The following is a 16,614-nucleotide window of genomic DNA, read 5'->3' as shown; positions in this document are numbered from 1 at the left end:
TTCAAAAAGTTTTGAGATAATCCAATAGGACAAGAATAGAAATAGAGCATTTGAAAACCTGAGTGTGACTTCCTTGAACATGAACCACCCAAACAAACACACAAGCAGTTACATTACATTTATTTCTACTTGAAACCCTTAACTCACCTGTGTCCTCTACAGAGTAGGGCTCTGGCTCTGACTAAAACATGGGAGCAGGGATTGGGCATGGACGTGGGAAGGCTCTGAGTGCTACGTAGACTGTGTTCTTTGCAGCTGGGCTGACAGTGAATGACAAGGGGCAAGTATAAACGTGTGTGAAGGGCTTTGAGCACAGTCCTCCATAACTGCAACAATACTCTGTGATTGACACCAGCCATAGAGGTAGTGCTATGTCTTTGAGAATAAAAAAGATTAAGGATGAAGGATAAATCTTGGTAATTGTATATCAAGAGTGTTCCGAGGCAGAAAGGTATTCCCAAGATGTCACAGGATGTTGCCTATGGAGAAGGCCATCAATAGACTCTTCAGATATCATTCCACATCTCTAATGGGCCACAGGCATCAGGCTGGGAGGTATAAAAGAGCAGCAATGCATGGTTGGGGCTTCCCTGATGGGACACACATACAGCTTCACATTAGGCCTTCTCAGCACCGTGCCTTCCCATCCCCCAGGGTCTTGCTTCCTGCAAGTGACCCTGAGGATTTTGCAGATGTTGTTCCCAAGTAGCTGATAGCTCAAAGTTTTCATACATCTATACAGAATGATGAGCTCATGGTTTCTTAAAATGATTATTTTTTGTTAAGATTTATTTTTGGGAACATATTTTATTGTTATTGTTGCCTTGGCAACAATTTCTTTTTAAATTATATTTTTATAGCATTAGTGTTGAGCAGAAATGTTATTGACTTTTATCCTTTGTGCTTTCAATGCTGTAAAGTATCTCTGAGCATTCCTTTAAGGGAAGATTTTGTCAGCATCACTTCCTCCGGGAGATCTTCATCCTTTTCATCATTCTTTCCTTATTTATATCCATAAGTTCACCTTCACAGAGTTCCTCTGGCTGCATGTCTAGAGTTTCTTGGATGGCAGCAGTGTCCACATAATTTCTTTAATAGCTCCACGGCAAGTGATTTATGTTTCACTTTCAGTCCTACCACTTTGTTTTCTTGCAGCACTTTCATTTTTGGTGATCAATATATTTTTCTGCATGTTGGTTTCTTAAATGTTATGTGGGTTTATCACCAGGAGAAAAGGAGGCAATATAACGACATGCTTTGCTGTCTGTGAATTTAATAACAAATGTACAGTGACCAATCATGGTCTTCTTTGACAGAAGCAATGTGATTGGTCACTGATCATGATATTCATTTGTTATTTATGCACTGATTTGAGGACTGTGTACTTTATGCAATTACTCACAGTTAATATATCATGGTACCTAAAATTTGAACCAAATAATGGAAGACTGGTGTTTTAACTAAATTCTGTTAACTAAAATTTGTACATATTGGAATGATGCAAAGTAAGGATTGACTATATTGAATTGACATAGTACATATTGCTTCTACCTATAAAATTCAGAGCAACAATCAGAATGTACAGTATAATATGATTAGAAAATTGATGAAAGAAATAGGAGGAGAAAGACTATGTACAATAACTACTCCAAACTTACAATTCTTATAAACTCAGAAAAGAATGGATAAAACTTATATTAAAAAAACTATAAAATCTTAGTGAAGGACATAAAGAAGATATGAATAAATAGAGAAATAGTAATATATGTTCCTGGAGAGCAAGAATCAACATTCTAATTCTCTCCCAAGTTAATCTATGAATTTAATGTAACTCCAATAAAAAAGTGCCAAGAAATTCTAAAATGTCTTTTTAATTGTGGAATGAAGAAGACTTTTTAATTATTAATCCAAACCTAAGAATCAGGTCATAAAGCAAAGTACTGATAGAGATTATTATTAAAAATGTTTTAATTTAATTTCTTACAATGAAAGGGAATACAAAATATATAACATATATACAGAACTCTAAGAACATCTTTGTATTATATATAGTAGAAAAAGGGCTAATATTTATGATATAGAAAGAGCTCTTAAGAGCACTGACATAGATAAATCTTAAAATAATTATGCTAAATGAAAAAAAACAGACAAAAAGAGACTACATACTGCATGATTCCATTTATATAAAATTCTTGAAAATACAAACTAATCTGTAGTAAGAGAAAGCAGATCAATAGTTGCCTTCAGCCAGTATGGGGTGCAGGAGTGTAGAATGTTGAAGAGTTATAACAAATCTTTTTGGCAAGATGGTATGTCATTATCTTGATTATTTCATTATCTTGATGTTTTCATCTTATTTTATTATCTTGATGTTTTCTCAAGCATATACTATGTGAAAATCTATCATATTGTATAGTTTAAATATGTACAGTTATTAATGTGTTGATTATACCTCAAAAAACTTTAAAAATCAATTCAAACAAGACTAAAAGCCAATAAAAATAAGTAAAGGATATGCATAACAAATTCACAAAAGAAGAAAGCAAATGGCCAATAAAATGATAAGAAAAGGCCTGTCACAGTGGCTCACACCTATTATCCCAGCACTTTGGGAGGATTTCTTGAGGCTAAGAGCTCCAGACCAGCCTGGCAACATAGTGAGACCCTGTTGCTACAAAATATAAAAAATTTAGCTGGGCATGGTGGTGCCTTCCTGAAGTTCTATGTACTCAGGAGGCTGAGGCAGGAGGATGGCCTGAGCCTAGATGTTTGAGGTTGCAGTGGTTTATGATGGTGCTACTGCACTACAGCCTGGGTGACAGAGTGAGACCCATTCTCTTAAAAAAAAAAAAAAAAAAGATAAGATGATACCTTCATTAACAATCAAGGCAATGAAATTTAAAATAATACATTTTAAAAATCATTTTGGCTTATCAGATGAAAAAATTAAAAAGACTTATAATATCCAGTGTTGGATGGGTAACAGACATTCTCATATGCTATCATGGAGTTGTGCATTGGAGGGTAATTTGATTGTATCTATTGAAGTTAAATTTGCCTATATTCTTTGATACATTTCTAGGACAGTAGCATGTATTATTTGGTACATTTCTAGGACTCTTTTTTTTTTTTTTTTTTTTTTGAGACAGAGTCTCACTTTGTTTCCCAGGCTAGAGTGAGTACCGTGGCATCAGCCTAGCCCACAGCAACCTCAAACTCCTGGGCTCAAGTGATCCTCCTGCCTCAGCCTCCCAAGTAGCTGGGACTACAGGCACCCGCCATCATTCCTGGCTAATTTTTTGTATATATATTTTTAGTTGGTCAATTAATTTCTTTCCATTTTTAGTAGAGACGGGGGTCTCGTTCAGGGTGGTTTCGAACTCCTGACCTCGAGAGCAATCTGCCCGCCTTGGCCTCCCAGAGTGCTAGGATTATAGGCGTGAGCCACCACGCCCGGCCTCTAGGACTCTTTCCTGTAGAAATAATCACACAAATTGGCAGATGTATATATAGGAATGTTTATTGCAACATTACTTGAGATAATAGTAGTAACAATAAATCTCCTAACTATATATCTATACAAATTTTTTAAAATTATGGTACTTTTAGACAATAAAATATTATGCAGCTGTTAAACAGAATAAGTTAGGTATATATGTACTGAATTGGAACAACATCCGTGATTATTCCTAAGTGAAAAAGCAAATCAAAGAGGAATCTTTATGTTAAAAAATGATCATGCTTGTGTGCATGGGTGCATGTATGCATGTAAACAAAAAAAAATTCACAGGGAGAGAATAAAGGACAGAATCAAGGAGATATTTTCACTTCATACTTTATACATTTCAAAAGATTTCAGATCTACATTTTCTTTTTCCCTTATGGAATTTATATAAGATTTTATTTATATAAGGCAATACATGCTGAAAAACAATATGCTTAAGTCTAAAGTTGACACTGTATCTTAACTTTATTCCCTTTTGGAAAAAGGTTTTTGGAATGTTTAGACGTATTATCAATTCCCTGCCACCTTGTATGCCATTTGTGTCCCATGTTTTAGTTCTGTCCCTTTCAAACTTCTCAAATTGGACGCTATTATCATCAGTTTTTGCAGACAATGCTTTAGGTTTATCTATGTTGACCACTTTCTTTCCTCATGTTGCTTCTTGCATTTTAGAACTTCCTTCTGCTATCATTTTCCATTTTCTAGAAGTATGACTTTAACATCTTCCTTATGTATAAATCTGTTGGTGACAAACTCTCTAAGTTTCTATTTATCACAGTAAATTTATTTAGTTTGCTCTCATTCTTGGAAGAAGGTTTTCTGAGTGCACAATCTGAGACAAATATTATCTCTCAGCACTTTGTAGATATTCTTCCTCTCCTGGTCTTCATCGTTGAGGTAAGGAGTCTACAGGCCATTTGTGGTTCCTGACTTTCCTCTTGCAGTTCTGTGATCTTCTGATTGGTTTTGGTATTTTGCAGTGTGGTGAGGTGGATAAAAGTAAATTCTGCAATCTCACATGGCACAGGTAAGGAATAGGCTGTACTGGGGGACATTCACAAGCCAAGGGCACCAAACAAAAACCTGAGTGTCCCAATTCTTCCTCTGCCCCATAGAAAGGTATGCAACTATGGGATACACAACCAGGTTGAAGTGAAGAAACATCCCCCCCAATCTCTTTTTTTATTGGGCAAGCATAAGAATAATCTCAGTGGGACAACCACAGATTACTTACTTGGCGCCAGAGAAATGTTTATTTAGAAATTGACTTAGTTTTCTGGGAAACACAGCTGCCTAGAATTCTGGAGGTCCTGGAGCCAGTAAAAACTTGCAGCCCTTCGTGCTGAGGATAGAAAGTGGCTCCTGGCCCAAACTAGTTCATTTCCCAGGCACAGGAGAGACTCCCAAGGTCTTTCAGATCATTCAGTTGCTGTGTCATAAATCTGCCCTCTAACCTCAGTTCTCCTCACTTACCTGACTTAGGAAGAGAGAGAGAGTAGTTATTTGCTACCACTTCCACCTCCACAGGCCTTTATTTTATGTTATTATTTTGGGAGTCAGGTGTGTCTAGGGTCAATCCATCAGGGTTTGTCACTTCTCCTGAGGAAACAGGCAGATTCTTAGTCCTTTCCTAAAAGTGAGGCGTTCTTAAGGAGACCGGAGTTGTCATTTTGGCTCCAAGGGCGACATCTACAGGCAGAGAGGAGCAGCGGCAGAGCTACCTCCAGGATCCCAAGCGTCCTTCCAGCGATCCGCGGAGATCCTCTGCCCGGTGACCAGGGCTGCTGCCACCGTACGTACGCTGGCCAGGCCGGGCCGAGACTGCTCCCTCCGGCTCCGACGCCTCCTGCCCATTTCAGACTGCATTCCGGCCAGACTTGGCCCCTCATTTTAAAAGCCATAGCAGAGGGTCGTGATGAGCTGTCAAGGTTTGGCAAAAAAACCCCAAACGAAGTAGGGAAGGTGGATTTCTCCTCACTTTGAGCATTAGTAACCCGCAGGGGGCGGGCTAGGAAGGCAGAGCACGCGGAGGACCCAGCCCCCCTCTCGTCCTTCTGTAGTCCACACAGGCCCCACGGGGTAGATAGGGTCCTCTGGCCCTCTGCTAGTGCCGGATGTGTGGGGCCAGGGGGCGTCACTCTCACCTTCTGGCACTGGGAGGCTGTGGGTTTGGAAGGCAAGGACCGTGGCCCTGATTTCTAAGGAGAATCGAATCTCCCAGTGCCCAGGACCTTCTTTCCCATTGTCTCCCTCTTGGCTCTCTTCCCTTCTCTCTGACCTTCCAAGAGGTCTCTCCCCACCCCGTGCCCCTAGAAACTACTCTAGCTTTTCTCTTTCCCATGTACCCAGCCGCAGAAGCTTTTGTGGATCCGGTCACGGTTTTCTATCAGTTGTCTGGAGTTTTCTTCCTCTACCCCACAGCTGCAGCTGCCTGCAAACGCCCAAGGAATTCGGCCCAGAGCCAGAAACTCATCACTCTCCCTGACAACCCTCCACTCAATTGAGGGATTTTCCTAACTGGGCATCCTGCCTCCAGATGGTGCAGCCTCGGGCTCAGAGAAAGCTCCTCTGCTCCTGCCTGTACTGTTCAAGAATGGGGAGGGCGTGTCTCTCCCTCCTCTTTGGTCAGTTCAGCAATTTATGCTTCAATAGCAGGCCCTGTGATTGGTTGATCTTAATCTATGGAGTCCCTGTCCATAGATGCTTTTCTCTAAAGAGGATTTCCATTTCATTGTGCCCAGAATCAGGTGGCGTTACTGGCTTCTGACCACCCACTCCTCTTCCAGGCTCCCTGGTTTAATTCAGAAGTCCCAGAATCAGCTTACTGGAAGGCAATTTGGTAATAAGTCTTCAAAATCTGTGGACATTCTGACCTGGTAATTCCGATTCTAGGATTTTAAGCTAAGGAAATAATAGAACACATAAATAGGAAGATATTTATAGAAATTTTTATAAAAGCAAAAATTGGGAATAATTCCAAGCTTCAGTTGGTGATTGGTTAAATAACTTATAGTGCACAAGGACAATTGAATTCTAAGTAGCAGCTAGCCTGCAGATATTTTAAATCAGAATGCAGATCTGTAGTTATTGAGGTGAAAACAAGTTCACAATATTCTTTAAGGAAGAAAGCATCTAAAGAAGAGTATATACAATAAAATCCCAATATATGTCTCATTTGATCCTCTGCATTATTATTAATTAATTTTTTTTTTTTTTCAGACAGAGTCTCACTTTGTTGCTCAGGCTAGAGTGAGTGCCTTGGCATCAGCCTAGCTCATAGCAACTTCAATCTCCTGGGCTCAAGTGATCCTCCTGCCTCAGCCTCCAGAGTAGCTGGGACTACAGGCATGCACCACCATGCCCGGCTAATTTTTTTGTATGTATATTTTTAGTTGGTCAATTAATTTCTTTCTATTTTTAGTAGAGACGGGGTCTCACTCAGGCTGGTTTTGAACTCCTGACCTTGAGCAATCCTCCCGCCTGGCCTCCCAGAGTGCTAGGATTATAGGCGTGAGCCACCTCGCCCAGCCTCCTCTGCATTATTGACACTGTTGATCATTCCCTACTTCTCAACCCTTGCTTAGTTTTCATGACAACCCCCTTCCTTATTTTCCTAGAATCCCTAACTGCCTAGGTTTTGTCAATCTGACACTCTATTCTTCTACCCACTTCTGAATGTTGATCTTTTTCAGGTTTCCATGCTCCCCTTCTTTTATCTTCTCATTTTACCCACTCTTCTTGGGTGGCTTCACTTATTACATGAATTTCACAACTATCTAAATGTTAATCACTCTTAAATCTGAGTGTTTTGCTCAAATGGCTTTCCTAAACTCCAAACCATTTAGCCAACTTGGCATCATGATTTGAATGTCTTCCAGGCCCCTCATATTCTGGCTTCCTGAAATAGAACTCATCTTCCCTCTCCTCCCAAAACTGGTCCTCTTAGAATTCCTGGCCTCACTGATGGTCACTGGTCCACTCACTATCCTGGCAATCATTCCTGTCTTCTTCCTCTCTTTGACCAAACAAGTCTTGCCAATTCTACCATCCAAATAGCTCTCACATCTATGTATTTCTCTTCATTTCTCCTTCCTGGTGTTATCTAATAGACAGCTTCATTGCATGATTAGGGCACCAGCACTAGTGTATGGGGTTCCAGGGAGCCCTCACAAACTTTCATCTCATTGTCCAAGACTCTTGGCTGTTTGTCATGTAGGAATTCTACTTCATCTAAGAAAAAGATGAACTTGATAAAGACACCAGACAACCATAATATTGAAAGATCTGCATTGTCCTGTTTCTAAGAAAATAACTGATACATTACTGTAATGAAGCTAAAACATTAGATGTTCTTTAAAATAATTTTATCTTGCTCAGGCATGGGAAATTCTGCATGCTTGTTACTTTGTCATATATCTGATAAACAGTAGAAGATGCCCATCTCTAAGTGCCCCAGATAAGAAAGGAAAAATTATACTTAGACATTTCTACTGTTCATCATCTTAGATATACTAGAGAGGCATTTACTTTGCAACCTCCTCCCTAGGGAAGCAGTGACCAAATCATTTCTATAGAGTTTAACTGTAAATAGACATTATTTTATCAGCTGCTTATATGACAGGAGAGTCATTCACTATTAGAATTTTGAAACAGTTTCAAAAAAGAAACTGTTTCTTTTTCACTAGTAGTGAATTGAAAAACCAATGTGTAGATAACATCTAATTGTTATTGAATAAAAATGTTAAAGAGAGGAAAAGGACTTTGTTTAAAAACTCTTTGACTGATATCTTAAATCCTTTGTTGCTTAAAGTGCTGAGTCTTTCAAACCAGATCATTAATTTACACCTTTACAAGGAAGATAAAATCTCCTTTTGTCTTTAACCAATAATTTCTCTAACATGCCAGGAATAAAAAAACAAAAATTGGTAAGAATTCCATATTTGATATATCAAAAAAAGATTATATTTAATGTAAGAAAATATCAGAACATAATTCAGTTTTCTTACAATTATTTTTATGGCTCAATATAGTTTCTATTTGAAATGCATGTCAGGGAGAGTTGGATATAGCATAACCGTTGCACTATTTAAGTCCTTGACCTGACCCTACTTCTGACACTTCCTATTTGGATTACTTATAAATTCTAAACCAGTTTACCAAGTAAGAGATTTAAAAAAGATTTAAAAATTTTTGTGTTTCCAGTCCTGCCTGCTTCAATGTTCTCAATACTGCTTCTACTGTGATCTTTCCAATAAAATCCTTCAATGGCTCCCCATGATCTTCAAGGTCAGGTTTAAACTCCATGTCATGACACATATGACTGTTAATGCCCAGAACACCCTTATCTCTCCAACTTTTTTTTTTTTTACTTTCTTCCCTAGCCTTATTTCATTTTGTTATCTCTACCTTATACCCAATACTTGGGCTCTGCTGAAATACCTACTGAAAGGATGGCCTTGTTAATCAACTAGCTAACAGAGAAAGATAAACTATCAAATAGAAAGTAACAAAAAATAAACTCACAGCACATAATTGCCCCTTTAAAGAGAAAACTCACAGCACTACTGCCCCCTCTGTTTTATTAAACACCTGGGACTCAACTCATCTTCAAGCCTAATGAGTTAGGCTTGAAGTGTTCATTTTCACAGCCTTGAAGAGCCCTAAGTGGACATTAGGGGTGTGAACTCTATGCTTCAGTTCCTGCCAGGGCCATGTTTCAAGGACTTTGATGAGCCGGCCTCACAGAGAAAAGAAAAATGGAAAAAGCAAGCACAGCTGCTTCTGTTAACAGCTGGCAGCCATAACCATTTTTTTTTCTCTCTTTCTCTTTTCTCTTTGTCCCCATAAAAATCCTGAGCTTCCTCTGCTTAGGGCCAATAATTTTCCTTTCCTTTCTTCTTTTGTGTCATGCCCTTCCTACCTTTGGGAAGTAAAATAAGCTTTCTTTTTTTAAAAATTGTTCAAATCTCTAAGGTAAAATAAAACATTTTACTACTTTCTATCCTAATCTTTATGTGAGAAATCTTTCTCCACCCACGTTCTGAGCTCCCTGTGAGTCCCTATCCTAACACCTATAGGTCTTCTAATGTTTTCATGCTTTTTATGGCATTGGACCTTTGCACATTCTTCTCTCATTCACCTAACTCCTACTTCTATTTCAGTATTCACAGTAGATATAGATATCATCTCCCTAGAAGTCTCCTATGATCTGTGCATTTGATCCAATGTCCCAGTATCAGCATTTTTATGTGAGTTCTTCAAATCCCAATTCCCACAGGTTGACAAAACAAAGACCAAATACCACCTGCACATGCAGTGAATTTTGTTATAAGAGAGGAAACCCTGAACCTGCAGAACTCGAATCTTTTATAGTGGGCAGTAAACATGTTTGCTCTTTGCTTATAAGGGAGACATTATCTTTACCATACTGGACAGAAATGTATGCCCACCCTCTTTGCTCCTGAGGGAGACACTATCTCCATCTTCCAAAGCTGTTTGCTAGATAAACAACCTAGAAGACATCGTCCTGAAATAAGGGCAGTCAATGCCTTACTTACAAGACATGCAGAAATCTGAGAGACCCCTGGGCAATGTCTTACAATATTTTGAAGGTAGGGTCAGGACTTATGATAGATTTATAAGGCATTAAGCAAAAAGAGAGATAAATATAAGTTCTCAATATTTTTGGCCTGAGCTAAAATCTCATTAAATTGCAGTGTCAATTTAATGAGGTGGAAAGACTATGGGAGCAGCAGGACAAGAATTAAAGTTTGGCTTTGGTCAGGTTAAATAATCAGTAAAGTTATAACAATCTTAATAATATTTATTGGGCATTTGCCATGTGCTGGACACTGTGTTAAGGACATCACATACAGTCACGCAACAAATATTAACTGAGCACCTCATATGAGTACTCACTATTCTAGAAGCTGGAGATACAGCATTGAACAAAGCCTTCTACTTGGTGTTTGTATTCTAATGAAGGATAGTCAGATTGCTGAGGAAGTTCAATGTGGGTGGAGACAATCAATAATCTCTTCCTGGAAATACAGAGATGTCAACCTTGTGAGGTAGATATTATTTTTATTCTTCTCCCCCCCCACACTTTACAAATGAGGAAATCAAGGCTTACAAAAGAAACATGCCTAAAGTCACAGTGATTCTGACCCAGGTCTATTGAAATCTAGATCCTGTGCCTCCTTATTATCTTTTGAATAAGAATGTATTCATAAATATTTACTAGTAGAGAAAATATTATATCTTTTAAGATGTATCAGTTTGTCCCATAAATTTTCTTTAGAAATGCAATATTGAAAGTTTAAAAAGAAATGATGTAAAAATAATTGACCTGGCTGTTGCAGTGAAAAAGTTAACTGAATTGGTTTTTCAACTTAATATTGATTTAATTTCACTCTGATATTGAATTTTCTTATACTTCATTTTATAAATCACCTTTGAAGATAGTTTTATTACATTTCCTTATTACTTTCTTTTTCTATTGTGGCATCGTTTTAAAAATCTATTTCATTGAAATAAATGAAATAAATTTAAGTTGAGACAAGTTTCAAAATATTTTTCCTATTTAATGTAATATTATATAAGACTTCTAATGTATGTTAGTATCTCTCAGGAAGTATGAAACACTGGAAACTGTGGTCCTGCAATAAAAACCCAACACTTAGAGCTACTTTTTGATCACTTTCTAAACAAAGAAAAAGTTTTATACAAAAAATTTAGGGTGCTATTAAGGTAAAATTCTAAAATAATGTGATAGGGAAATAAGCATTATATTTTAGGCTGAATGTTACATAAAAAGGACTATTAATACATTCATTTAACTAGTCATTTATTTATGCTGTAAGTGTTGATATTAAATTACTATTTACTGAAGCTTGTCATTTGTATCACTCAATAAACTTCTAATTACATCTTCATTGTTTGTCTTCCCCACTAGATTGTAAGTTTCATGAGGACAGTTACAATGTATCTCTTGGTCACACTGCATTTGTGGCACCCCAGCATGACAGGTCTTCAATAAATGCTAGATTAGCCAAATGCAGTGGTGGGCGCCTACAGTCCCAGCTACTTGGGAGACGGAGGAGGAAGATTGCTTGAGCCCAGGAATTTAAGGCTGTGTACCTGTGAATAGCCACTACACTCCAGCCTGGGTAATACAGCAAAACCCTATCTTGGGCCTGGGTACCTGTATACCCTACCTTGGGCTGTATACTAAGACCCTACCTTGGTCTGTATACTTGTGAATAGCCACTACACTCCAGCCTGGGTAATACAGCAAGACCCTAAGGAGAAAAAAAGAAAAAGAAAATGCTAGATTAATGAATGAAGGAATTAATAAATTAGTCTGAGTATTTGAATTCAGTTGTGCCCCAAACACACAAGCATAAATATCCATAATACAAGGCTGAGATTTTAGGTGCTATTATGAATGTAAATAATCAATCTTATAGGACTTGCAAGAATTTTCTTGAGCAAATTGGGGGAGTTTTAAAGCATTGGAGCTTGGACTGAACATACAGGTATAATAGATGTGTTAGGTTTGGTTCCCTGTAAGATATAGCCTGAGTCAATGATGAAAGTGCTTTCAGATGGAAGGTTCAGACCAAGGACAGAAGGATGAGTGAAAGGGAAATGAGACAAGAGAAGACATGTGAGCTTGGATTTTTAAAATAACTAGCTGAGTTCCACCATTATCTAAAGTCTAAAAATCTGGAAGTAGGATCACTGCCACCGTGACAATAAGAAAAGCTGGATAAAGCAAAAAAGTCATAATTATTTTTTAACCCATCAGAGAGCTAAGATCACAAGGAAACGAAGTAGCCTAAAATCTAAGGAAAGACAGGCTCCTCCAAGGACAGATGGGACGTGAGCATGGAATCATTTGTGGTGAAATAGAGGAGGGAAAAAAGACAGATGCCATAGGAGTAGGCAAAAACATTCAGCTAAAATTTTTAATGATTTGGTAAAGGCCGACTTTGGCTAGCATGGAGCCACAGGCACAAAGCGAACTCACACTCACAGGCTCATCTCCATGAATCTCTGCTGGCCGCTCACAAGAAAGGCTGAGGGTAGAGGAGGAGAAAGCCTCTCTCAGAGGAGCAAGTCTGGAGGAAAAGGATTGACCACAGCTCCTTTGGGAAACAGATGTTGGGAAATATTGGAAATCAGGAAAGGAACAAAGTCCTGCCTAGATTCCTGTCCTGTATAAAACAAAAGTCCTAAGCCTCTGGTAGAAAGGCAGCAAACCCTGTTGTAGCCGGCTCTATGAACAAATTTCAATGATCCCTACATGTTTTTTAATAATCCTCTTCCTTAATAACTTGACCTTTTGAGTTACTGCCAAGAAATGGTGGATTTTCTGCAAGGCAAAGGAGTTGAGATTCTAAAGGCCCCTGGGCAGACTTCCTGACAACAAGACTCACCATTCCCTCAGTAACCTGCCTCAAACAGTGGAACCTTGTTAATTTCCCCTTATTAATTTCACTGCAACCTGTCAAAATGTGGGTAGCTGGACTCTGCCTCAGTTGGGGAGATGGATTTAAGGCTGCTTCTCCCATTCTCCCAACAAGATATCTTTGGTATTAAGATTTCCTTTCTTCCTTGGAAATCCTTGTTATCTCAACAACTGGTTATTCTGTGCCACGAACAACCAAGCAACCAGACCTCAGCCCAAACTACCTTGAGGTTTCCATACCACTGTTACCACCTAGCCCCTGCCCTAAGGAAAAGGAAACACTGGAAGAATTTTGAGGCTAAAAGAAACAGTAGCAACAAGCCCCAAACATCAACCCTTGCTACATTGACCTGATCTCCACACATTAATAACCTAGCAGAAAAGGTGATTCCAGGCATAAATACCATAAATTGAGCATTCCACATATGAAAATCTAAAATCCAAAATTCTCTAAAATCTGAAACTTTTAACTCGAACATAATGCTCAAAGGAAATGTTCATTGGAACATTTCAGATTTCAGATTAGGGATACTTAACCAAGAAATATAATGCAAATATATTATTTTACATTATATATAATATAATACATTATTTATTATATATTTATTATAAATATAATGCAAATGTATTATTTATTATATAAAAATATTACATATTTTTTCCAAAATTGAAAAAATCCCAAATCCTAAACACTTCTGGTCCCATCATTTCAGATAAGGAATATTCAACCTATATTTACCCACATCATTACTGTTCTATACATAATATATAGCATTCAATAAAAACTTATGAGACACACAATTTTTTAAAGGTACAAAAAACAAGCTATTGTCAAAGACAAAGGAATCAACAGAATCAGACTCAGATGATCCAGATATTTGAGCCATTAGATAGGGAAGTTTAAATAACTTTAATTACTATATTAAAGAATCCAAGGCAAAAGTAGAAAAGCATGAACATATGGGGAATTTTGATGGAGACAGAAACTATAGAAAATAGAAATACTAGAAATAAAAAATATCATGGCAGAGATGGTGTATTCCTTTGATGGGTGAACAATAGATTGGACAAAGTTGAAGAAAGAATCAGTGAACTTGAATGTAGGTCAAAAGAAATTACTCAAAGTGAAACAAAGAAAATAAAGAGTGTGAAAATGGTGGAATGGCGGAACAAGAACATATAAATAATGTGGGAAAATATCATGTAGTCTAACATATGTGTAATTGAAATTCCAGAAGAGAGAGAAAGGATAAGAACTATTTAAAGAGATAATGACTAAGAATTTTTTAAAATAGAGAAATATATCAAATTATAGATCCAAGAACCTCAGAGAGCCCCAAGCAGGAAAACAGGATAAATAAAAAATAAGATACCTATACTCATCATATTAAAACTGTTGAAAACCAAATAAACAGAAAATCTTGAAGGCAGCCAGAGGGGAAAAAAGGCATAATTCAGAAAGACGAAATAAAGATAAGAATTACAGTAGACTTCCTGTCTAAAACTATTCAAACCAGAAGATGATATAGTGACAACTTTAAATGCTGAAAAAAATCCATCATCATCCCAGAATTCTATACTCAGCTAAAATATATTTCAGAAATGAAGGTGGGGAAAAAAAGACTTTTTTTTTCAGACAAACAAGTGATGAGAAAGTTTGTTACCAGCAGATGCATATTAAAAGAAATCTTAAAGGAAGTTCTTCAAACAGGAGGAAAATGATACCAGGCAAAGATTTAGATCTACACAAAGAAATAAAAATGTCCAGAAATGGTTAAGTGAAGGTTAATTTTATATTAAGCTTTTTTTGTTTTAGTTATTCTAAAATATATTGAACTACCTAAATCTGTGCAACTGAATATACTAGCCACTAGCTATTAAATAAATGTAATAATACAATTTAATTAAAATTAAAAAAGCTAAAAGTTCAGTGCATCAGTATAACCAGCCACATTTCAAGTTCTTAACAACTACATGGGGCCAGTGGCTACTGTCTTGACAAAACAAATGTAGAACATTTCTATCATTACAGAAAGTTCTATTAGACAGCACTGGTCTAAATCAAAATTAGTATCAATATATTTTGGGTTTATATCTTCTTGTGGTTTTAATTTGCATTTTCCTAATGACTAAAAATGTTGATTATCTTTTCATGTGCTTAGTTATGATCAGTACATCTTTTTTTTCTTCTTTTTTTTGGGTAAAGTTCAAATCTTTACCCTATTTTTTTTTTTTTTTTTTTTTTTGAGACAGAGTCTCACTCTGTTGCCCCGGCTAGAGTGCTGTGGCGTCAGCCTAGCTCACAGCAACCTCATACTCCTGGGCTCAAGCAATCCTTCTGCCTCAGCCTCCCAAATAGCTGGGACTACAGGTGCAGACCATCATGTCTAGCTCATTTTTTCTATTTTTGGTAGAGACAGGGTCTTGCTTTTGCTCAGGCTGGTCTCGAACTCCTGAGCTCAAAGGATCCTCCCACCTCAGCCTCCCAGAGTGTTAGGATTGCAGGCGTGAGCCAGCAAACCCGGCCTACCCTATTTTTAAGTGTCAATTTCTAACCCCCCCCCCAAATAGCATGTTAAGATTTTGATTGGGATTATATTGTATCTATGTATCAGTTTGGGGAAAACTGACAAATTTTAACAAATTGAGTCTTCCAACTCACTATATCTCTCCATTTAAAAAAATATCTTCTTTAATTTCTCTCAGTAACATAATATTTTGTAGTTTTCAGTGTGCAGGTCTGACATGTCTTTGTCAGATTTATTCCTAAATATTTAATAATTGTTGATACCATTGAAATTGTATCACTATTTTAAATTTCAATTCCCAATTGTTTATTTCTAGTATGTATTAATAGAAATGCAGTGTTTTTCTCTGTACTGATCTTGCATCCTGCAACCTTGCAAAGCTCACTTATTAGTTCCAGTATAATAGTTTTTCTGTAGAATCTATCAGATTTTCTATATAAATAATTTGTCTCCAAATAAATTTTTTACTTCTTTCTTTCCAATCTGGGTGCATTTAATTTCTTAATGTTGCTTTACTGCACTGATTACAACCTCCTGGACAATGATGCATAGAATGGTGAGAGCGCATCCTTGCCTTGTTGCTCAATGTAGGGGAATTCATTAGTCTTCCATCATTAATTATATTAGCTGCAGGGTTTTTTTTCATAGATTCTCTTTATCAAATTGAGAAAATTCCTTTCTATTCCCTAGTCATAATTAATTACTTTTGAATAATGCAGTGAAATAAATGAAACTAGCACCTGTGGGTATTCTCATCCAAAGAACTGACTCAACTACCTATATCGTGATGACTTCTACACCTCTTTCTCCAGGGTCCTCTCTCTTGAGCTCCAGAAATAGAATACCTATTTCTACTGGACTTCTTTACATGACTATTTTGCAAACATTTCAAATTTAATATGACAAACTCACTTTGGTAATTTCTTATTCCATAAAGATAAAATTAAATTAATAAACCTGCTCTTTCTTTTTTTCTTTATTTTTCCATCTTGTTGTTCATCTGTATTCTTTTTATTTTGCTACTGGAAAAACCTAAAATCACCTACATCGAAATCTAAATGCTATTCTCTATGATTTCTCCCTCCATATTTTATAAACAGTTACTGAGT

The sequence above is a fragment of the Microcebus murinus genome, chromosome 9, assembly GCF_040939455.1.
Source record: "Microcebus murinus isolate Inina chromosome 9, M.murinus_Inina_mat1.0, whole genome shotgun sequence".
Lineage (NCBI taxonomy): Eukaryota > Metazoa > Chordata > Mammalia > Primates > Cheirogaleidae > Microcebus > Microcebus murinus.
The sequence above is the reverse complement of the archived record's forward strand: the minus strand, read 5'-3'. Positions refer to the sequence as shown.